Source organism: Trachypithecus francoisi, unplaced genomic scaffold (genome assembly GCF_009764315.1).
Source record: "Trachypithecus francoisi isolate TF-2019V2 unplaced genomic scaffold, Tfra_2.0 Contig00301, whole genome shotgun sequence".
Classification (NCBI taxonomy): domain Eukaryota; kingdom Metazoa; phylum Chordata; class Mammalia; order Primates; family Cercopithecidae; genus Trachypithecus; species Trachypithecus francoisi.
This window is the reverse complement of record NW_022680554.1, coordinates 57,229-81,898: the sequence shown is the minus strand read 5'-3', so window position 1 is coordinate 81,898 and position 24,670 is coordinate 57,229. Positions and strand designations below refer to the sequence as shown.

The following is a 24,670-nucleotide window of genomic DNA, read 5'->3' as shown; positions in this document are numbered from 1 at the left end:
TCCCCGTGATAGGCCCCAGTGTGTGATGTTCCCCTTCCTGAGACAAGTGATCTCATTGTTCAGTTCCCACCTATGAGTGAGAACATGCGGTGTTTCGTTTTCTGCTCTTGCGATAGTTTGCTGAGAATGATGATTTCCAGCTGCATCCATGTCCCTACAAAGGACACAAACTCATCCTTTTTTATGGCTGCATAGTATTCCATGGTGTATATGTGCCACATTTTCTTAATCCAGTCTGTCACAGATGGACATTTGGGTTGATTCCAAGTCTTTGCTATTGTGAATAGTGCCGCAATAAACATACGTGTGCGTATGTCTTTATAGCAGCATGATTTGTAATCCTTTGGGTATATACCCAGTAATGGGATGGCTGGGTCATATAGTACTTCTAGTTCCAAATCCTTGAGGAATCACCATACTGTTTTCCATAATGGTTGAATTAGTTTACAATCCCACCAACAGTGTAAAAGTGTTCCTATTTCTCCACATCCTCTCCAGCACCTGTTGTTTCCTGAATTTTAATGATTGCCATTCTAACTGGTGTGAGATGGTATCTCAGTGTGGTTTTGATTTGCATTTCTCTGATAGCCAGTGATGATGAGCATTTTTTCATGTGTCTGTTGGCTGTATGAATGTCTTCTTTTGAGAAATGTCTGTTTATATCCTTTGCCCACTTTTTGATGGGGTTGTTTGTTTTTTTCTTGTATATTTGTTTGAGTTCTTTGTAGGTTCTGGATATTAGCCCTTTGTCAGATGAGTAGATTGCAAAAATGTTCTCCCATTCTGTAGGTTGCCTGTTCACTCTGATGGTAGTTTCTTTTGCTGTGCAGAAGCTCTTTAGTTTAATTAGATCCCATTTGTCAATTTTGGCTTTTGCTGCCGTTGCTTTTGGTGTTTTAGACATGAAGTCCTTGCCCATGCCTATGTCCTGAATGGTACTACCTAGATTTTCTTCTAGGGTTTTTATGGTATTAGGTCTAACATTTAAGTCTCTAATCCATCTTGAATTAATCTTCGTATAAGGAGTAAAGAAAGGATCCAGTTTCAGCTTTCTACTTATGGCTAGCCAATTTTCCCAGCACCATTTATTAAATAGGGAATCCTTTCCCCATTTCTTGTTTTTCTCAGGTTTGTCAAAGATCAGATGGCTGTAGATGTGTGGTATTATTTCTGAGGACTCTGTTCTATTCCATTGGTCTATATCTCTGTTTTGGTACCAGTACCATGCTGTTTTGGTTACTGTAGCCTTGTAGTATAGTTTGAAGTCAGGTAGCGTGATGCCTCCATCTTTGTTCTTTTGACTTAGGATTGTCTTGGAAATAGGAGCTCTTTTTTGGTTCCATATGAACTTTAAAGCAGTTTTTTCCAATTCTGTGAAGAAATTCATTGGTAGCTTGATGGGGATGGCCTTGAATCTATAAACAACCTTGGGCAGTATGGCCATTTTCACGATATTGATTCTTCCTATCTATGAGCATGGTATGTTCTTCTATTTGTTTGTGTCCTCTTTTATTTCACTGAGCAGTGGTTTGTAGTTCTCCTTGAAGAGGTCCTTTACATCCCTTGTAAGTTGGATTCCTAGGTATTTTATTCTCTTTGAAACAATTGTGAATGGAAGTTCATTCCTGATTTGGCTCTCTGTTTGTCCGTTACTGGTGTATAAGAATGCTTGTGATTTTTGCACATTAATTTTGTATCCTGAGACTTTGCTGAAGTTGCTTATCAGCTTAAGGAGATTCTGGGCTGAGACAATGGGGTTTTCTAAATATACAATCATGTCATCTGCAAACAGGGACAATTTGACTTCTTCTCCTCCTAATTGAATACCCTTTATTTCTTTCTCTTGCCTGATTGCCCTAGCCAGAACTTCCAACACGATGTTGAATAGGAGTGGTGAGAGAGGGCATCCCTGTCTTGGGCCAGTTTTCGAAGGGAATTTTTCCAGTTTTTGCCCATTCAGTATGATATTGGCTGTGAGTTTACCATAAATAGCTCTTATTATTTTAAGATACGTTCCATCAATACCGACTTTGTTGAGCGTTTTTAGCATGAAGGGCTGCTGAATTTTGTCAAAAGCCTTTTCTGCATCTATTGAGATAATCATGTGGTTTTTGTCTTTGGTTCTGTTCATATGCTGGATTACATTTATTGATTTGCGTATGTTGAACCAGCCTTGCATCCCAGGGATGAAGCCCACTTGATCGTGGTGGATAAGCTTTTTGATGTGCTGCTGGATCTGGTTTGCCAGTATTTTATTGAGAATTTTTGCATCGATGTTCATCAGGGATATTGGTCTAAAATTCTCTTTTTTTGTTGTGTCTCTGCCAGGCTTTGGTATCAGGATGATGTTGGCCTCATAAAATGAGTTAGGGAGGATTCCCTCTTTTTCTATTGATTGGAATAGTTTCAGAAGGAATGGTACCAGCTCCTCCTTGTACCTCTGGTAGAATTCAGCTGTGAGTCCATCTGGTCCTGGACTTTTTTTGGTGGGTAGGCTATTAATTATTGCCTCAATTTCAGAGCCTGCTATTGGTCTATTCAGGGATTCAACTTCTTCCTGGTTTAGTCTTGGGAGAGTGTAAGTGTCCAGGAAGTTATCCATTTCTTCTAGATTTTCTAGTTCATTTGTGTAGAGGTGTTTATAGTATTCTCTGATGGTAGTTTGTATTTCTGTGGGGTTGGTGGTGATATCCCCTTTATCAATTTTTATTTCGTCTATTTGATTCTTCTCTCTTTTCTTCTTTATTAGCCTTGCTAGTGGTCGATCAATTTTGTTGATCTTTTCAAAAAACCAACTCCTGGATTCATTGATTTTTTGGAGGGTTTTTTGTGTCTCTATCTCCTTCAGTTCTGCTCTGATCTTAGTTATTTCTTGCCTTCTGCTAGCTTTTGAATGTGTTTGCTCTTGCTTCTCTAGTTCTTTTAATTGTGATGTTAGAGTGTCAACTTTAGATCTTTCCTGCTTCCTCTTGTGGGCATTTAGTGCTATAAATTTCCCTCTACACACTGCTTTAAATGTGTCCCTGAGATTCTGGTATGTTGTATCTTTGTTCTCACTGGTTTCAAAGAACATCTTTATTTCTGCCTTCATTTTGTTATGTACCTAGTAGTCATTCAGGAGCAGGTTATTCAGTTTCCATGTAGTTGAGCGGTTTTGATTGAGTTTCTTAGTCCTGAGTTCTAGTTTGATTGCACTGTGGTCTGAGAGACAGTTGTTATCATTTCTGTTTTTGTACATTTGCTGAGGAGTGCTTTACTTCCAATTATGTGGTCAATTTTGGAATAAGTGTGATGTGGTGCTGAGAAGAATGTATATTCTGTTGATTTGGGGTGGAGAGTTCTGTAGATGTCTATTAGGTCTGCTTGCTACAGAGACGAGTTCAATTCCTGGATATCCTTGTTAACTTTCTGTCTCGTTGATCTGTCTAATGTTGACAGTGGAGTGTTGAAGTCTCCCATTATTATTGTATGGGAGTCTAAGTCCCTTTGTAAGTCTCTAAGGACTTGCTTTATGAATCTGGGTGCTCCTGTATTGGGTGCATATATATTTAGGAGAGTTAGCTCTTCCTGTTGAATTGATCCCTTTACCATTATGTAATGGCCTTCTTTGTCTCTTTTGATCTTTGAGGGTTTAAAGTCTGTTTTATCAGAGACTAGGATTGCAAGTCCTGCTTTTTTTTGTTCTCCATTTGCTTGGTAGATCTTCCTCCATCCCTTTGTTTTGAGCCTATGTATGTCTCTGCATGTGAGATGGGTCTCTTGAATACAGCAGACTGATGGCTCTTGACTATCCAATTTGCCAGTCTGTGTCTTTTAATTGCAGCATTTAGTCCATTTACATTTAAGGTTAATATTGTTACGTGTGAACTTGATCCTGCCATTAGGATATTAACTGGTTATTTTGCTCATTAGTTAATGTAGTTTCTTTCTAGCCTCGATGGTCTTTACATTTTGGCATGTTTTTGCAATGGCTGGTAGTGGTTGTTCCTTTCCATGTTTAGTGCTTCCTTCAAGGTCTCTTGTAAGGCAGGCCTGGTGGTGACAAAATCTCTAAGCATTTGCTTATCTGTAAAGGATTTTATTTCTCCTTCACTTATGAAACTTAGTTTGGCTGGATATGAAATTCTGGGTTGAAAATTCTTTTCTTTAAGAATGTTGAATATTGTCCCCCACTCTCTTCTGGCTTGTAGCGTTTCTGTAGAGAGATCTGCTATTAGTCTGATGGGCTCCCCTTTGTGGGTAACCTGACCTTTCTCTCTGGCTGCCCTTAAGATTTTTTCCTTCATTTCAACTTTAGTGAATCTGGCAATTATGTGTCTTGGAGTTGCTCTTCTCGAGGAGTATCTTTGTGGCATTCTCTGTATTTCCTGAATTTGAATGTTGGCCTGGCCTACTAGGTTGGGGAAGTTCTCCTGGATGATATCCTGAAGAGTGTTTTCCAACTTGGTTCCATTTTCCCCCTCACTTTCAGGCACCCCAATCAGACGTAGATTTGGTCTTTTTACATAATCCCATACTTCTTGCAGGCTTTGTTCATTTCTTTTTCTTCTTTTTTCTTTAGACTTCTCTTCTCGCTTCATTTCATTCATTTGATCCTCAATCGCTGATACTCTTTCTTCCAGTTGATCGAGTAGGTTACTGAAGCTTGTGCATTTGTCACGTATTTCTCGTGTCATGGTTTTCATCTCTGTCAGTTCGTTTATGGCCTTCTCTGCATTAATTATTCTGGTTATCAATTCTTCCACTCCTTTGTCAAGATTTTTAGTTTATTTGAGCTGGGTACGTAATTCCTCCTTTAGCTCTGAGAAGTTTGATGGTCTGAAGCCTTCTTTTCTAATCTCGTCAAAGTCATTCTCCATCCAGCTTTGATCTGTTGCTGGCGACGAGCTACGTTCCTTTGGAGGGGGAGATGCGCTCTTATTCCTTGAATTTTCAGCTTTTCTGCCCTGCTTTTTCCCCATCTTTGTGGTTTTATCTGCCTCTGGTTGTTGATGATGGTGAGGTACTGATGGGGTTTTGGTGTGGGTGTCCTTCCTGTTTGTTAGTTTTCCTTCTAATAGTCAGGACCCTCAGCTGTAGGTCTCTTGGACATTGCTTGAGGTCCACTCCAGACCCTGTTTGCCTGGGTGTCAGCAGCAGAGGCTGCAGAAGATAGAATACTGCTGAACAGTGAGTGTACCTGTCTGATTCCTGCTTTGGAAGCTTCCTCTCAGGGGTGTACTCCAACATGTGAGGTGTGGGGTGTCGGTCTGCCCCTAGTGGAGGATGTCTCCCAGTTAGGCTACTCAGGGGTCAGGGACCCACTTGAGCAGGCAGTCTGTCTGTTCTCAGATCTTAGCCTCCGTGTTGGGAGATCCACTGCTCTCTTCAAAGCTGTCAGACAGAGTCGTTTGCGTCTGCAGAGGTTTCTGCTGCTTTTGTTGTTGTTGTTGTTTAGCTGTGCCCTGTCCCTAGAGGTGGAGTCTACAGAGACTGGCAGGCCTCCTTGAGCTGCTGTGAGCTCCACCCATTTCAATCTTCCCAGCGGCTTTGTTTACCTACTTAAGCCTCAGCAATGGCGGGCACCCCTCCCCCAGCCTCGCTTCTGCCTTGCAGTTAGATCGCAGACTGTTGTGCTAGCAATGAGGAAGGCTCCGTGGGCATGGGACCCTCCCGGCCAGGTGTGGGATATAATCTCCTGGTGTGCCTGTTTGCTTAAAGCGCAGTATTGGGGTGGGAGTTATCCGATTTCCCAGGAATTGTGTGTCTCAGTTCCCCTGGCTAGGAAAAGGGATTCCCTTTCCCCTTGAGCTTCCCGGTGAGGTGATGCCTCGCCCTGCTTCAGCTCTCGCTGGTCGGGCTGCAACAGCTGACCAGCACTGATTGTCCGGCACTCCCTAGTGAGATAAACCCAGTACCTCAGTTGAAAATGCAGAAATCACTTGTCTTCTGTGTCTCTCGCGCTGGGAGCTGGAATCTGGAGCTGTTCCTATTCGGCCATCTTGCTCCATCCCCCAGAATTGACATATTCTTATAAGAACATTGTTTAATGAATAAAGGGTTATATTTTATTATGTTTGAAATACAAATATCTATAACTGTAGAATCTATATCTTGTATTAGTACCTCAGCAAGATAATGGGCTGTATGTTACTGATAAAAACTAACAAACTTCCCAACATAAGATAAAATATAAATAAGTTAACACAATACACACATACAGTGATAGAGAGAGACATGGATATATGCACAGAGAACTTTATGTTGCAAGTTATAATATGTTAATCAAATAAGGGAAACTTTCAGTAAATGAAGACACATTATGTTCATGCAGAAGAAGATTTAGTACCTTAAATATGTTATTTCTGCCCCCAGAAAATAATCCATAAAATCAATGCTCTTCTACTGAATTTATGAAAAGCTTTTATCATAAATTTTGACAAGGTGATTCAGAAGTTTATACAAATGGAAAATAACAAGAATAGCTAAGCAATCCTGAAGAAGAACTTGCATGGATTTGTGCAACCAAATATGGGAATGTACTATAAGTTCTTGTAAAATATTTGCAGGATATTTGTGCTGGAGTAGGAATATAGACTGATGATAGAGCAGAGTAGAAAGTCCAGAAACAGATTTTCACATATTCACAAATCTGACATGTTAGCTATGAAAGTAACATTGAAAAAATAATGGGAAATAAAGAATATTCAAAAGCTGATACTTGTTAATCATGCACTGATTTTCAGGGCTATGGGGATCAAAGGGAGTGTATACATATGATAGGCCTCACACAGCCTCTCGTAGAATTGTGCTGGACTTTCTTCTTTCCCCTGAATGACCTCAGAGACCTTGTTAACGTCTGTGGCCTTCTGGGCTCCCTGTTTAATCCTTCCAGGAGAGCTTCCCTGTCTCGGTTCAGCCTTTGCATGTCCTCTCTTTTATCTGGGTCCCACCGGGGTTGGTTCCTGGGAACTGGGTCCTCACATACTCTTGGGGGTTTTGGTAATCAGCTGGTGCATGTTCCTCCAGCCACTTAGTTGCTGCTTGGAGCACTCTCCATCTTTCATCTGTTAGAGAGGTTAGAGAGGAATCATGTGTTAGATCATGTGTTAGAGAGGGGCATGAGCAGCTGGCGGCAATCAGCCCAGGTGGGGATATGGGTCTGGTTAATAGTTTGGAGCAAATGAATTAGAGCTTGTGGCTTTTCAGTATAGGACAGGGTATTGTTTTTCCAGTTGAGAAGGTCGGTGGAGGTAAAGGGCTGGTACACAACAACATGCCTCTCCACCATGTGACCATCCTCATCTAGCCCAGTATACCACTGCTCTCTCAGGGGCATTTGTACCCCAGTTTTGGGCCGTAAATGAGCTGCCAAGGGAGGGGTTTCTCCCGAGGCTTCACCTCCTCTCTTGTCTACTCTGGATGGCCTAGGGATATGTTTGTCTTGCGGAGGCGCAAACACTGTGGGCTCAAGAGTGGGGAGCCTCTCTCCCTGGTAAGGGGAGGGCACCCCTGGGATCACTGGTGCCATCTCCTGCAATGGATCTTCTGGTGTTGGGTGGAACAGAACTTCAGGAGTTGATTTTCCTCGGCGAGTGGAGCAGGATCCTTCCTTGGCTATCTGTCCCTTTGCTACTAGCACCGCTGCTGCCTGCCCTCTTAGCCACTGTGGGGGATCTAGCGCCAGCTGTAACCAAGTGTCTATGTATGGGAACTGGTCTGCGTGTCCTGACTTACCAGTTACCTTGTGACATACACCATACCTTAGAAACAAGGGACCTGTCCAGGCTTCCTTCTGATGGCCAACCCACTTCTAATGTTGGCCAATCTATTTCACACAAAGTTCTAAGTTTTCCTGCTGTCATAGTAACCCCATAGTCTCCATGAAATCTCTTCTTAAAATTTGTCAACATAGTTCCTAGCGGAATGGGCTTACTTTGTGTCTGACCCATGTCTCCTCGAGACAAAACACCACGCTCACACCACAAAATAAAGAACGGGTGGGTAAAAAGGGCACACACACACCTTTTCAGTTTATACTAAACCAGAATCAAAACCAAAATCAGAGTATCCAGCAATCAGAGCCAGGTCAAAACCAAAACCAAAGTATCAAACAATTCAAGTCAAGTTAAAAACAAAAACCAAAGTGCCGGTACAGGCACGCCCTGGGTGATCAGGCCACACTTCCACTCAAATGGAGTGGGCAAGTTCCAAAGACTAGTCCTACCAAGTTTCAGATGTCTGGACTTCAAGTGCCAGTTCCTTCCTGGTGTTCAGCCATTGTGTTGATCCTCCGCGGAGGCCTGCTATACACTGCTCTGAGGAGGACTTCCACTGGGGCAAATTCCTACCCAGGCGCGCTCTCAGGATCCGTGTCGCTCAGGCTGGCCAAAGTCCCCAGGCTAAAGTCCCCTGGCTAATACAAAAATTAGCCAGGCATGGTATCATGTGCCGGTGATCTCAGCTACTCAGGAAGCAGAGATGGGAGGACTGCTGGAGCCTGGGAGTTGGAGGCTGCAATGAACCATGTTTGTGCCACTGCACTCTGGTGTAGGTGACAGAGTGAGACCCTGTCTCCAAAAGGCACGGTGGCTCACGCCTGTAATTCCTGCATCTTGTGAGGCCAAGCTGGGTGGATCACCTGAGGTCAAGAGTTGGAGACCAGCCTGGCTAACGTGGTGAAACCCCATCTCTAGGAAAAAATAGACAAAATTGGCCGGGTGCAGTGGCTCACACCTGTAATCCCAGCACTTTGGGAGGCCGCGGCGGGAGAATGACCTGAGGTCAGGAATTCCAGACCAACCACACCAATATGGAGAAACCCCATCTCTACTAAAAATACAAAATCAGCCGGGCCTGGTAGCAATACCAGTTACTCAGGAGGCTGAGGCAGGAGAATCACTCAAACCTGGGAGGTGGAGGTTGTAGTGAGCCAAGATTGCACCATGGTTCTGCAGCCTGGGTGACAGAGTGAGGCTGTTTCCAAAAAAAAAAAAAAAAATATGTTTATCTGCACCTGATGTCTTCTTTTAGGACACATAACAAGTCTTACCACATTTAAAAACACCAGCTAGGTGCAGTGGCTCACACCTATAATCCCAACAATTTGGGAGACCAAGGTGGGAGGATCAGTTGGGACCAAAAAGTTGAGACCAGCTTGGGTAACACAGTGAGACCCCATCTCTACAAATAATTTTAAAAATTTGCCAGGCATGTCTGTAGTCCCAGCTATTCAGGAGGCTGAGATGAAAGGATCGCTTGAGCTCAGGAGGCTGAGGTTGCAGTGAGTCAGAATCATGTCCCTGCACTTTAGCCTTGGTGACAGAGAGAGGTTCTGTCTCAAAACAACAACAACAAATAAACTTAAGACGACCAAAATTATACACTGTGTGTTTTCTGACCAAAACAGAATGAAACTAGGAATTAAAACAGGCAAATCCAAAAATACATAAAATAAAACACACAGGCCAGGCGTGGTGGCTCACACCTATAATATTAACAATTTTGGAGGCCAAGGTAGGAGAATTGCTTGAGCCCAGGAGGTTGAAGCTAGCCTGCACAACATAGCAACACCCTGTCTCCAAAAAAAAGTTAGAAAAATAAAATAAAAATAAAACACACTCTTCAACATATTCTTGCTCAAGGGTCAAAAATTTTAATTTTGTTAAGATGTCAATACAACCTACAGGGGTGAACAAATTTAATATCTTTATAAAAATTCTAATAGCATAGTTGTTTTTTTTAACAAAAATGTTGTTTAAAATTTTTTAATTTGATTATGAACTATAACTAGCCAAACATCCCCTGAAAAATAGGTATTATACTTCCTGATTTCAAAACATATTAAAAGCTACAATCACAAAAACAATGTGATACTAACACAAAGATAGTTCAGCAGAAAAAAAAAAGAATAAAGAGCTCAGAAGTAAACCCTTCTGTATATGACCAAAGGATTTTCCACAAAGTTGCCATGAGCACACAATAGAGAAAAAATAATCTCTTCAAATAATAATTCTTAAAACTGCATATCTACACTGATAAAGCTGCATCCCTTCTTTGAACTATATACAAAAAGTATTTTAGGACCGAGAGCGATGGCTCATGCCTGTAATCCCAACACTTTGGGAGGCCAAGGTGGGAAACCACCTGAGGTCAGGAGTTCGAGACAAGCCTGGCCAACGTGTTGATAAGCCCGTATCTACTAAAAATACAAAAATTAGCTGGGCAAGGTCGCAGGCACCTGTAATCCCAGTTATTCAGGAGGCTGAGGCAGGAGAATCACTTGAACCTGGAATGTAAAGGTTGGAGTGCATCAAGATGATGCCAGTGCACTCCAACCTGGGTAACAGAATAAGATGTCTTGTAAAAAATATATATGTATATATATTTTTTAATAAAATACTAGACATAAAAAAACCAAATATCTTAGAAAAAACATAGGGGAAGGACATAACATTGGTCTTGGTACCATTTTCTTAGATATGACATTAAATGCATGAGCAACAGAAAAAAGAGAAGAAAAATTTACACAATACTTCAAAATTTCTTCACATCAAAAAAAAAAAAAATTCAAAAGAGGGACAACTTCTCTCTTCAAAGGAAATTGGTAAAATATTTGCAAATTGGTGAAAATATTTGCAAAACACATGTGATTGGCAAGACATGGTGGTTCATGCCTGTAATCCCAGCACTTTGGGAGGCCTAGGTGGGTGGATCACCTGAGATCAAGAGTTCCAGACCAGCCTGACCAACATGGAGAAACCTGATTTATAGAAATACAAAAATTAGCTGGGTGTGGTGGCACATGCCTATAATCCCAGCTACTGAGGAGGCTGAGACAGGAGAATCACTTGAACTCAGGAGGTGGAGGTTGCAGTGAGCCAAGATCGCACCATTGCACTCCAGCCTGAGTAACAAGAACAAAACTACATCTCAAAAACAAACAAACAAACAAACAAACAAAACACCGGGCTCAGTGGCTTACACCTGTAATCCCAGCACTTCAGGAGGCTGAGGGGGGCAGATCACCTGACGTCAGGAGTTCGAGACTAGCCTGGCCAACATGGTAAAACTCCTTCTCTACTAAAAATACAAAAATTTGCTGGGCATGGTGGCACGTGCCTGTAATCCCAGCTACTTGGGAGGCTGAGGCAGAAGGATTGCTTGAACCCCAGAGGCAGAGGTTGCAGTGAGCTGAGATCAGGCCAATGTACTTCAGCCTGGGCAACAACAGCGAAACTCCATCTCAAAAAAAAAAAAAAAAAAAGTCCTGTGGTATCTTTTACATAGTAACGTAAAATACAATCCTAAAATTTACATGAAATTTCAATAAACTTTAAATAGCCAAAGCAATCTTGACAAAAAAGAACAAACCAGGAGGATGTCATACTTAATAATTCCGAACTGAATTTCGAGATTATACTAATAAAAACAGGATGGATTATGCAGAAAAACAAAGAACAAATGGAACAGAAATCACTACTCTCCATATTTCCAACATGAAAAAACAAGAGAACTTAAAAAATTGTTTAACATAGTTTTTGTTTGTTTTTTACTTTTGAGATGGAGTTTCACTCTTCTCACCCAAGGTAGAGTGTGATAGCACGATATTGGCTCACTGCAACCTCTGCTTCTTTGGTTCAAGTGATTCTCCTGCCTCAGCCTTCCAAGTAGCTGGGATTACAGGTATGTGCCACCACACCCAGCAAATTTTTGTATTTTTAATAGAGAAGGGGTTTCACCATGTTGGCCAGGCTGTTCTTGAACTCCTGACCTCAGGTGATCCACCTACCTTGGTCTCCCAAAGTGCTGGGTTTACAGGCATGAGACATTTGCCCGTCCTAACATACAGTTTCATAAAATTATGCAGATATTTATGGTGCACCTGAAAATATTAAAAAGTAGATTGTGCAGTCTTTTATATGCCACGAAGATGACTGGCTGTCACTGTAAACTTCAAGGAAGATCACAAAAGGGCAAGTAGAATCCTTAGAGAATTAAAAAGCATAAGACAGAAGATGCCCTTATGTGAGAGTAAAATTTTTTAAAATCTCAGGCTTTCCTGAAACTATTTTTTTTGTAACACAGCTTCCCAAATTCTATTGCAAGGACTGCTTTCTCCTTAATCTTTGGACCTCTGATCTGTGTTGTTCATTGTGTTCATTCTCACCTACCTGGGGGTTTGGCCACCATCTCATGTCTCTTCATATTCCAGGGCTTTTTTCCTTGCTCCAGACAGGTGATTAAATCTGGCTTAGAGACAGCAATACCTATTTTATTAAAAACAAATAACATGAATGTTGCTCATATTCTTCAAATAATGTCCCCAGTAAAGAGAATGTAATAGCCTATTCTAGCACATTAACCCCAAAATTCTAATTTATAAGAATAATTTCTAAATATTTAGAAAATGGGCCAGGCACAGTGGCTTATGCCTGTAATCCCAGCACTTTGGGAGGCCGAGGAGAGTGGATCACTTGAGGTCAGAAGTTCAAGACCAGCCTGCCCAACATGGTGAAACTCCGTCTCTACTAAAAGTACAAAAATTAGCTGGGCTTGGTGGTACATGCCTGTAGTCCCAGCTATTCAGGAGGCTGAGGCTGGAGAATCTCTTGAACCGGTAAGGCAAAGGTTGCAGTGAGCCAAAATCACACCATTATACTCCAGCCTGGGCAACAGCAACACTCCTTCTCAAAATAATAACAATAATAATAATAATAATTTCACTACCTAGTACCACTGACTCAAAAGCTGGTGGTGACAATTACATTTTAGGGTGTGGGCAACAATATTTTATGTCACTAAATTTTGAAATTATCACTTATGTAGAGTAAAAAATACAGGTCTGCTCAGGAATGTGGAAAGTTCAGATCAAGGTAAACTTCAAGAAGTTTATCTTGAAGAAATCCTTTTCTACACTGACAAATTCCCAAGATTTTCTTCAAAACAGTGATGTGAAACTCACTTATGTAAAGCATCAATTACCAAAAAACATTTTACCAAAAAAAAAAAAAAAAAAAAAAAAAAACACTTAGAGTATCTTAGGAATTGTGTACTGAAGTTATTCTCACCCAGGAAGACCAGGTTTCTGTAGTTCTCTAACATCACATTCCTATATAAATTCTGCTGTACAGTGTCCAGTAATTGGCAGTCTTCCAGAGAAAATTTTATGGCCACATCCGTGAATGTCAATGGTCCCTGAAAAACATACACACACACACACACACACACACACACACACACACACATTTACCAGGTGGCCAAGGGCAGAATTTTTAATTTGACTCAAGGTGAAAAGAGACACTAAAGAGAACAGGTGCTGACTTACAGGAGTGACTGAAATCATCCAATTAAATAATGCTCTTTTTTTTTTTTTTTAAGGCAGAGTCTTGCACTGGAGGCAATGGTGCAATTTCGGCTCACTGTGACCTCTGCCTCCTGGGTTCAAGCAATTCTCCTGCCTCAGCCTCCCAAGTAGCTGGGATTATAGACACTTGCCACCACACCCAGTTAATTTTTGTATTTTTAGTAGAGACCGGGTTTCATCATATTGGCCAGGCTGGTCTCAAATCCCTGACCTCAGCTGATCCACTGGCCTCAGCCTCCCAAAGTACTGGGATTACAGGCGTGAGCCACTACACCCAGCTGAAAATAATTTTCAATGCAGAAATATTCTCTGATGTATTCTCTAACTCTGAAAAAGAGTGCAATAAGATCCACAACATCAGTTTATATATGATAATTTTCTGGATAATAAAGCATAAAATTAAGGACATGAACACAGGCATATACATTTTTAGTGCTATATTTCCATAATAGAGAATGAATTCTGTGTATTTTTGAGACTAAAAAAATATGTTGAGTTAGAAGCTATCTCTCAAATTTTACAGTGTACAGTAAACTGGAGATCTTGTAATGGAGATTGTTTCTTCCAGATAATCTGGAATAAAGTCTGAGTTTCTGAATTTCTAACAAGTTCACCAGTAATGCCAATGATTTTGGCCTAAGAAGAATACTTTATCAAACATCCAGTACGTGGAAGAACCTGTGTTTTTCCCAGTTTTTCTGGACTATAAAGGAAAATGAAAGTATTCATTTTCCAAGGACAGATATATGCAAAGAAATCTTAAGAAAGAGGAGCAGCTGCCAGATTAAATTTGATAGTTTACACAGATCAGCTACATAAAGATACTTAATAATGAGGAGATTCAAAAAAAAAAAAATTAGCTGGGTATGGTGGTGGTTGCCTGTAGTTCCAGCAACTTGGGAGGCTGAGGCAGGAGAATGGCTTGAACCTAGGAGGCAGAGGTTGCAGTGTGCCAAGATAGTACCACTGCATTCCAACCTGGGTGACAGAGTGAGACCCTGCCTCAAAAAAGAAAAATAATAAAATAACAAAGAAAAAATAATTAACTATATAGTAAAACAATCTGTCACAGAGCTCTTATCCAAGTGAACATCAACAGCAGTAGGACAAATTTTTATGATGTGCTGATACACCCAGAAGAACACAGCATCACTGCTGAAATATTGTTCCCAAAAAGTATTGTTCCCAAAAAGTAAATTATAGGCTGGCTGGGCGTGGTGGCTCACACCTGTAATCCCAGCACTTTGGGAGGCTGAGGCGGGCAGATCACCTGAGGTTGGGAGTTCGAGACCAGCCTGACCAAGTTGGAGAAACTCCGTCTCTACTAAAAATAAAAAAATTAGCCATGGGTGGTAGCACACGCCTGTAATCCCAGCTACTCGAGAGGCTGAGGCAAGAGAATTGCTTGAACCCGGGAGGCGGATGTTGCAATGAGCCGAGATCACACCATTGCACTCCAGCCTGGGCAACAACAGTGAAACTCGGTCTCAAAAAAAAAAGTAAATTATAGGCTGAATGTAACCATACAGAAGCATCAATTTTATGCAAAGTTCAAGATACAGATATTTCCATTTTCTATAATTTTTAATAGTAATTTTAGGAGTCTTTTTTGAGCACCCTAGAGAGCAGTTATCTCCTGATAATTATCTTTTGAACTTTCTGGGTAATAAATTTCATTTTTTTTTTTTTTTTTTTTTTTAGACAAGAGTCTCACTCTGTCACCCAGGCTGCAGTGCAGTGGCATGATCTCAGCTCACTGTAACCTCCACCTCCCAGGTTCAAGTGATTCTCCTGCCTCAGTCTCTGGAGTAGCTAAGATTACAGGCACATGCCACCATGCCTGGTCAATTTTTGTATTTTTAGTAGAGACAGGGTTTCACCATATTAGCCAGGCTGGTCTCAAACTCCTGACCTCAGGTGATCCACACTCCTTGGCCTCCCAAAGTGCTGGGATTACAGGCGTGAGCCACCACACCTAGCCCTCATCTTGTTTAAATAAGCATTGCCTTAATCTCATTTCACATAGCACTAATGGTAAACACAAATGGAGCCTCAACAGTACCTGTTCTCCATCTTTACTAAGGATTCTTGCTTTTCCCTAATAGGAATATTAAGTATCCCCACCTTCTCATGTTCAACAGCCACAAAGGAAACATTTTTAATACTGCAGATCATGAATTAATGGTGAGAATCCTGCATAGCATATAAAAAGCCATGATGTAGAGAATTTAGAGAAGGCTCTAAAAAGAAATATTTTTTAGAGACACTTGCTAATTTTAAAAAGTAGTTAAACTCATTAGGGAGGAAAAACACAAAAAAAGTAAAAGTTTGCAAGTACTAAACGTATGGAACTCTGGGAGGCAGGGTGGACACAGATCTCAATCTGAGACATGTTTAGCTAAAAAAATACGTATTTTTCCGTATCTCCTCCTTCTCTGGGACTCCTTTTCAGTTGAGATCCTCTGGACAAATTACACCTGCATCTTGAGAATACACCTTTAAAGGTGTCAGTACCACCTGTTTACCTGCTACCACCACACCCACAGGCAGAAGTACCAAGACCTGCTGAAAAAGTCCACCTATTTCTGTCCTTTATGACATGAAAAAATTCAGGAACAATGAGTTGTTCCATGAAGACAGAAATGTAAGTTTCTCCTTTTCAGTCTTCAGGTGCTCTCCCCTGCCACAGACACCAGCAATCTCTTCTACAGTAATGAAAATATGGGCCACACTGCTCTGTTTATACCAAATCCAAACAGAACAGGCCCTATGATCACTCTGTAGTAAATAGGTGAAACTGAACTCTCATGAGTGTATCTTCAACCCCTCATACTTGATTCTGGCCTCACCTTAGAGTCACATGAAGCACTTAATTAAAACATGATTGTGTCCAACAATAAAAAGAACCATGGAAAGAGCAAAGACATTTCTGTGAATTGGCAATGTAATTTGAGTATCCACACCTAAGCAATCCACATTACTTACAATGGCAGAAACTGTAATAACTTTTGCACCAAACTAATAGAACCCTGGGTTTATAATCATTTAGCTAAGCATTGCCTCTCAAGCTTTAATGAGCTTATAAACCACTCGATAATTTTACTCCCTCTCTATGTAATGTGATTCTGCAGGTTTGCAAAGAGTACATGAATGTGTTTTGTTTTGTTTTGTTTTGCTTTGTTTTGTTTTGTTTTGTTTGAGAGGGAGTCTCGCTCTGTCACCCAGGCTGGAGCGCAGTGGCCTGAACTCGGCTCACTGCAAGCTCCGTCTCCCGGGTTCATGCCATTCTCCTGCCTCAGCCTCCCGAGTAGTTGGGACTACAGGCGCCTGCCACCACACCTGGCTAATTTTTTGTATTTTTAGTAGAGACGGGGTTTCACTGTGTCAGCCAGGATGGTCTCAATCCTCTGACCTCGTGATATGCCCGCCTCTGCCTCTCAAAGTGCTGGCATTACAGGCGTGAGCCACCGCGCCCGGCCGACATGAATGTGTGTTTTAAATAAGTCCCCTGTCAATGCTGATGATGCTCCCCCTAGGCTCATTACTAGCATTAGTTAGAGAAGCAGGCACAGCACAGAGTCCCTTACACTTGGCATTCTTGTCACAACACAAATACTTCTAGCACAAAGGAAGACAACTAATCTCCATCCTAAAGCATCAAATTCTTTGCTGGATCTTTAAAGTTTACAGTGGCAACAAAAGGTAGCAGTGCCTGAATAAGCCTGCATTTGGAAAACAACATGTACACATGTACTAATGCAATGTTTACTAAGCAGGTACTATGTGCTCAAGAGTATGTTGCAGAGCACTGCGCTAGAAATAACACATTATGTGATTTAATCCTCATAACACACTGGGAGTTGGTACTAAGTGTTTAATAATTCCCAGCATTAGGTGAAGGGCCCAGCATGTGTATTTCACCTTCTGTTTCTGTTCTTGGTTTTTTAAAAAAAATGTATAGAATAAAAGCTAAATGTAGACAGATGACTGGAATACAGAAAAGTTGAATGCAGTTTAGAAAAATTTGTATTGTGTTTATATTTACTTTTTTGTGACTTGTGGAGCAACTACTGAATCTGCAGGAATAGAAAACAAGTTGCTAAATGGAATGTCTCTGTAAGCACTGATTTAATAGAAAATTTAAAAATGAAGACCTTGCCGGGCGCGGTGGCTCAAGCCTGTAATCCCAGCACTTTGGGAGGCCCAGACGGGTGGATCACGAGGTCAGGAGATCGAGACCATCCTGGCTAACACGGTGAAACCCCATCTCTACTAAAAAATAAAAAAAACTAGCCAGGCGAGGTGGCGGGCGCCTGTAGTCCCAGCTACTTGGGAGGCTGAGGCAGGAGAATGGCGTAAACCCGGGAGGCGGAGCTTGCAGTGAGCTGAGATCCGGCCACTGCACTCCACCTGGGTGACAGAGCCAGACTCCATCCCAAAAAAAAAAAAAAAAAAAAAATGAAGACCTTAAAACACTATTTTATTTTTCCCATTTATCTCCTTTGGGGTGCAGAAAATTGTGAGCACCAGTTTTAGAAAGGCAGCAGGATTCACCAGCCAAAACACTCATTTCTTCTGTGAGGCAAGACTCCAGAGTGGGGCCAGATCTAAATAGGATCCCCAAATAGAGTGAATCTGAACATAACTGGGGAAGGGAGTGGACCTTATGTAGAATTCTGTTCTCTGTGCCACTGGGGTATTTCCAGTTCTGTTTTCCTAAGCTTGCCTGAGAGAAACTTATATCTCAGAGTTTGTATAATATTTTTTAGCCACTGCCCTAACAAGCAATTTAAATAAATGTTTTAAGGCTTTCTAGGGTAATTATTAGAATATAAATATATATTCTTAGCAGGTAATAGAAATACATATAATAATAACAACTCCTCTGTTCATAAGTATCCCTTCAGTTGATGACATAAGTCACTACAAAATAAAGAAAGTGGCCCAAATAAAGCCCAAGGTCTTTTGCATACAACTGTTCATTGTATCAACCATATGATGGTTAATTCAACCCTTTATTCAGTTGCTAGTCTAAACTAAAAGTTCCTGGATGGTAGGAACCATGACTGCTTCATCTGTTTTTCTAATGGTCATATAAAATAAAAGCAATTAGTTTATGTGTTTGAGTCTTCAGACATTCTGCTTGTTTTTCACCCAAGTACCAGAAAACTGGAGAAACTCTCATCTGGGTACCCACCAAAGTCATCTCTTGTGTGAGGGGAGGAGAAGACACAGGATGTCTCAATTTTTGCACTGAGACAGAAGCAGAATTAACTACTTTTGTTACCCTGGCACAATTCTGCTCTGGACATCCTCAAACATCTCAAAGACGCCCAGCTGATTGTGAGAGTTCCCAGTGATCCTGGGCTCATGGCCCAGTGATAAAACAGACAAGAGAGACTCAGGCTACTTCTAAATAAAAAATTAAACTGCCCTGGAGAAGCTCCAGAACCTAGATCACCTGTCCTGATTATCCAGCTCTTAGGTAAGAGGAAGAACAGGAATAGTCTCCTCCAGTCCCACATTTCACAGGTAGGAATAGCTGTGGTTATGGCTCTGGATACATTATCACCTTGATCTCTCACTCTGAAGATGCTCGTTCACACTTACATATTCTGCCATCAGATTCTATTCACATCTGGTGCCCCTTACATAACTGTAGCAGGTCACTGGACAAGATCTGAGAAGGTGAAAGAACCACAACCTCAGAGGGGAACTTTCAGATGTCTATGTTGACATCTCACAATGCAGAAAATGTCTCTTCTAGTTATGCTGACCAGTTTATAATAAAAGATACAACCCAGGAAATGTCAAGTGGAAGAAAGATGAAGCATAAAAAATATTCCTGGTAAATAGCTGACATTAATAAAATTCTCTATCCTTTGTGTGCTTACCTATCACAGAGCTAGAAATAGACTCTGCAAATCTTTTTCTTTTTCTCAAAGAAAAATCGGCTGAATTTGTCTTTGTGGTCAAAATAGAATACTTGTTAATCAAACTTTACATAAATCTATCTTCTTCCCACAGCTCCTGAACTTGGAGCTATCCTCAGTCTCAGCCAACATAAACCCCACTTTATGTCCCTTCTAAGAACATGTTGACTTCAGGGTAAAATATTCTCTAACCTAGAATCTGATTTTTCCCCCTCCATTTGCCATTCCCCTCCTACCTTCTTTCTAATCTTACTTGCTCCTTCCTGTGAAAGAAAGCCCTTATCTGCCTATCCTTTGCAATCCTTAAAGATCTTATAGTTGGTACTTCTTCCTGTTGCAATACTCTAGAATTTATTTTTTTTTACATAAATCTGACTTTGTTTTATTTTTAAAAGTCTAGAAACTGCCATGAAGCAAGAATAACTTTATCTTCAGTGAGATCCTTTCAGCTCCATTCCATTTTAATCTTAACTGCGTCTGCCTGAAGGTCCCCAGTTTTCCAGGGCTCTGTAGCTTCTCTCAGTATAAAGGTTTCTTCCATGGCTGGGGTGAGCAGGCTGGGAAATCTGCAGGGGAGGCTCCCCAGGAAGAACTAACTAGGTCTTTAATAACCTCCTTTTGCGGGCTCAATATTAGCCTTAGCTTGGAGTCATGGGGCTCAAGCTTCAGTTTTTATGTGACAGTTATTTACTCAGTTTTTAAAACTAAGTGTTTGAAACATCCAGCAAAATTACTGAAACATCCAGCAAAATTACTGAACACAGGGTTCATATAAGGGAAAAATATGTTAAGGTGCTTAACATTTCATACCTCAACAAGAAAAGCCAAAGTATCTATTCCTTTTAGACAATAAATGTATTATTATTTACATTAAAAATTATGTAGTAAACAATTAGTCATATAGGAACACTCCTAAGGGGTACCAAGTTTCACCTTGTAATATGTAGCATTAAAATCAGAAATCAAGATCACAGGCTACAGAACAAAAATATTCACTGTCAGAAATTTACCTTGCAAAAAGAGAAACTGACGTTTTCGTGAATCTATGCAACTCACTAATTATCTACCATATTTTCTTGTGGAAATGTATTTATTTTCTACAGCCAAAATAAAAGAGAGATTTTCCTTATTCTTTTCCTTGATAGCATCCCAAAATCTAAGCCTTGGAATTCTGTTTGAAATTACTCAGCCGGCCGGGCGCGGTGGCTCAAGCCTGTAATCCCAGCACTTTGGGAGGCCGAGACGGGCGGATCACAAGGTCAGGAGATCCAGACCATCCTGGCTAACATGGTGAAACCCCGTCTCTACTAAAAAATACAAAAAACTAGCCGGGCGAGGTGGCGGGCGCCTGTAGTCCCAGCTACTCGGGAGGCTGAAGCAGGAGAATGGCATGAGCCCGGGAGGCGGAGCTTGCAGTGAGCTGAGATCTGGCCACTGCACTCCAGCTTGGGCGACAGAGGGAGACTCCGTCTCAAAAAAAAAAAAAAAAAAAAGAAATTACTCAGCCATAAAAAACACAGCTGAGAAAATTCCTAAACTCACTCTGGGGAGGCGGGGGAGGGGAAGGTAAATGAGAATTCCTTTTTTTTTTTTTTTTTTTTTTGAGACGGAGTCTCTCTCTGTTGCCCAGACTGGAGTGCAGGGGCATGATCTCAGCTCACTGCAACCTCCACCTCCCGGGTTCACGCCTTTCTCCTGCATCAGCCTCCCGAGCAGCTGGGACTACAGGCGCCCATCACCACGCCCGGATAATTTTTTACATTTTCAGTAGAGACAGGGTTTCATCGTGTTAGCCAGGATGATCTCGATCTCCTGACCTCGTGATCCGCCCGCTTTGGCTTCCCAAAATGCTGGGATTACAGGTGTAAGCCATCATGCCCGGCCTGAGAATCCTTAACAAATGGAATATATGATTAGATTTTTTCAAAACCCACCTCTTTTATGCCCTTTGTAAACATTTTTTTTTTTTAACCTTTCAAGCTCTACTAATAACATGCAATTTTCAGTTAAGAAACTGAAGTCAATATAAGTGAACAAAACTTTTCAGGTGGCAAACACAGAGATTACAGGTGTGGTGGCTCACACCTGTAATCCCAGCACTCTGGGAGGCTGAGGCAGGTAGATTACCTGGGGTCAGGAGTTCAGGACTAGCCTGGCCACCATGGTGAAACCCCGTGTCTACTAAAAATACAAAAATTAGCTGGGTGTGGTGGCAGGCGCCTGTAACCCTAGCTACTTGGGAGGCTGAGGCAGGAGAATGGCTTGAACCTGGGAGGGGGAGGTGGCAATGAGCTGAGATGGAGCCATGGCACTCCAGCCGAGCAAGACTTCTTGCCAAAAAACAACAACAACAACAAAAACGATGTGTCTCAGTCATGTGTCAAGGAAGGCCATCCAATCACTTAGATTCTCCCACCCCACCCTGCTCAGTTAAATGCTCAATGACCCTCTCTAAGGAGATACTACACTATGCCCCAGTGAGTACCTCAAGGGCAATTTACTTTGCAAATTCTTGCACTTTCTCAGTGGGGTCGGGTTTTTTTTTTTTTTTTTTCTTGTCTTTGGGGTTACTATTTTTTTCATAAATCCAAGTGACAGGAATTATTTGTTTTGCTCTCAATACCAGCATCTGATTGGCTAACCAGCAACGTGTCTCCAAGAAATGAAAGCTGGGTTAGGTGAAGACAATCTTAACGTCTAAATGTTAGCTTTCAAAGGAACAGTATGCCAGGAGATGCCTCTCGGCCCCAGGGCATCCACCTCCTCCCAGGAGAGGCTACACTCCATACCTCAGGTTGTCCTATGGGAGAAAATGACCCAGGAGCTGATATTAACTAGACACTCTAGCAGACATAGACCTAGTGGGTATCATGATTTATTCACAGAATAAAAGTACTAAAAGTACTAAAACCCAGGACCAGAAAAAAAACTAAATGGTAGCTGAGGACACATAACCCCATAAAGATTCCAAAAAAAGAAAGTGACTCCAAAACGTTCTCATAAGATCTCTGTGCCGCCGGGCGCGGTGGCTCAAGCCTGTAATCCCAGCACTTTGGGAGGCCGAGACGGGCGGATCACGAGGTCAGGAGATCGAGACCATCCTGGCTAACACGGTGAAACCCCGTCTCTACTAAAAATACAAAAAACTAGCCGGGCGAGGTGGCGGGCGCCTGTAGTCCCAGCTACTCCGGAGGCTGAGACAGGAGAATGGCGTGAACCCGGGAGGCGGAGCTTGCAGTGAGCTGAGATCCGGCCACTGCACTCCAGCCTGGGTGGCAGAGCAAGACTCCGTCTCAAAAAAAAAAAGAAAAAAAAAAAAAAAAAAAGATCTCTGTGCCTAGGGAAGATAAAGAGAAAAACACACAGGGATTTTTTTTACAATATATTGTCAGGGGATTATGCTTTGCTTTCTTCTAAAGGAAACTAATTTTTAAATGTGCCATCCAGTACTTTGTCAAAAGAATGATTAATTAAAATACGGTATCAAGAATATACACTAGGTCGGGCGCGGTGGCTCATGCCTGTAATCCCAGCACATTGGGAGACCTAGGATGGGGGAACACCTGAGGTCGGGAGTTTGAGACCAGACTGACCAACATGTAGAAACCCCATCTCCACTAAAAATACAAAAATCAGCAAGGCATGGTGGTTATGCTTGTAATCCCAGCTACTTGGGAGGCTGAGGCAGGAAAATTGCTTGAACCCGAAGGCGGAGGTTGTAGTGAGCCACAGCACATCAGCCTGGGCAATAGAGCAAGATTCCGTTTCAAAAAAAAAAAAGTACACACAGACACAAAAAAGTTAAGAATGCGAATTGGGGAGGAAAAGCTGGCGTTTGGAATTGTCAGAAGGTGCTGGTAATTTAGTATTTTACTTCAAGCCAGAGTTAGGCTGCAGAAAAGTAGGGCTGGGGGGTACAATTGAGACCCTGCTTGAAAAACCTAAAAAGTGCAGAGCATAGCCAGGAGCAGTGGCTCACACCTGTAATCCCAGCACTTTGGGAGGCCGAGGCGGGCGAATCACAAGGTCAAGAGTTCAAGACCAGCCTGGCCAGCATGGTGACAGTCCCGTCTCTACCAAAAATACAAAAACTAGCCAGGCATGGTGGCGTGTGCTTGTAGTCCCAGCTACTCGGGAGGCTGAGGCGGGAGAATCGCTTGAACCCGGCAGGCAGAGGTTGCAGTGAGCCGAGATTGGGCCAGGGCACTCCAGCTTGGGCGACAGAGTGAGACTTTGTCTCAAAAAAAAAAAAAAGGAAAGAAAAGAAAAAATACGTAGGCCATCATCAGCCCTCTGCGGAGTGTGAAAATAGTTAAGTGACATGGAATTAGACTGAGATGGAAATCTAGTCCCTGGATTCTTACTTTTTTTTTTTTTTTTTTCTGAGACGGAGTCTCGCTCTGTCGCCCAGGCTGGAGTGCAGTGGCCGGATCTCAGCTCACTGCAAGCTCCGCCTCCCGGGTTCGAGCCATTCTCCTGCCTCAGCCTCCCGAGTAGCTGGGACTACAGGCGCCCGCCACCTCGCCCGGCTAGTCTTTTGTATTTTTAGTAGAGACGGAGTTTCACCGTGTTAGCCAGGATGGTCTGGATCTCCTCCTGACCTCGTGATCCGCCCGTCTCGGCCTCCCAAAGTGCTGGGATTACAGGCTTGAGCCACCGCGCCCGGCCTTGGATTCTTACTTTTTTAAAAAAATCTAACTCAAATGCATTTATTTATTTTTTTATAAATTACTAAATTAGAGGAAATGAAATTCAGGCTTATCCAACCACAAACAGCCAATTAAGCTCTGATTACATAACCAGGAAATGTGTAGGCTAAAGTGGAAACTAGGACACTACGAAACAGTACCTAACTACTGAATTTGGGTTTGTTTGGTTTTTTTTAATCATGCACCGTATAAAAGTATTTTCTTCAAGCCGCTCTAATGGACCACAAACTACAACCCATAGGGGTGCTCTATAATTTTTTAACAACTCTTTGATTAAATTCTTCAATATTTTTGCGACGACTCCCACAAATTTTTAAAAGGCTTCTCCCCTCACGATCCCACCGTGATCCCTGCACAATCTGGGAGAGATGCCGCCCTGCGGGTGCACAGCTGCCCAGAGAGCGCTCCAGACCAAGGCACAGTCACTACCCAAGGAAGAGACAGGACGCCCCGGGGGCCGGCTGTCCGCGCAACCGCCATCTTATGGCTGAAGGGGACTGAGGTCGAGCTGGTCAAAAACTCTGGGCGCAGATTGTGGAGCTGACTGCTGGGAGGCCTGAGTCCCCCTAGTCACTTCCCAACGGTTCTAACCAGGTCCTCCCCTCTCCCGGGATGTCGGACCGGCACTCTCACCATTTCGAGGCTTCCAGGGGGTCCTGAGGTCTTAGCTGCAGATCTGCCAA

At 42.2% G+C, this 24,670-nt stretch overlaps 1 pseudogene; it reads right to left on the bottom strand.

The window, feature by feature from the left end:
• Positions 1-6,330: 6,330 nt before the first annotated feature.
• Positions 6,331-24,467, bottom strand: LOC117083203 (annotated as a pseudogene).
• Between the last annotated feature and the right edge of the window lie 203 nt (positions 24,468-24,670).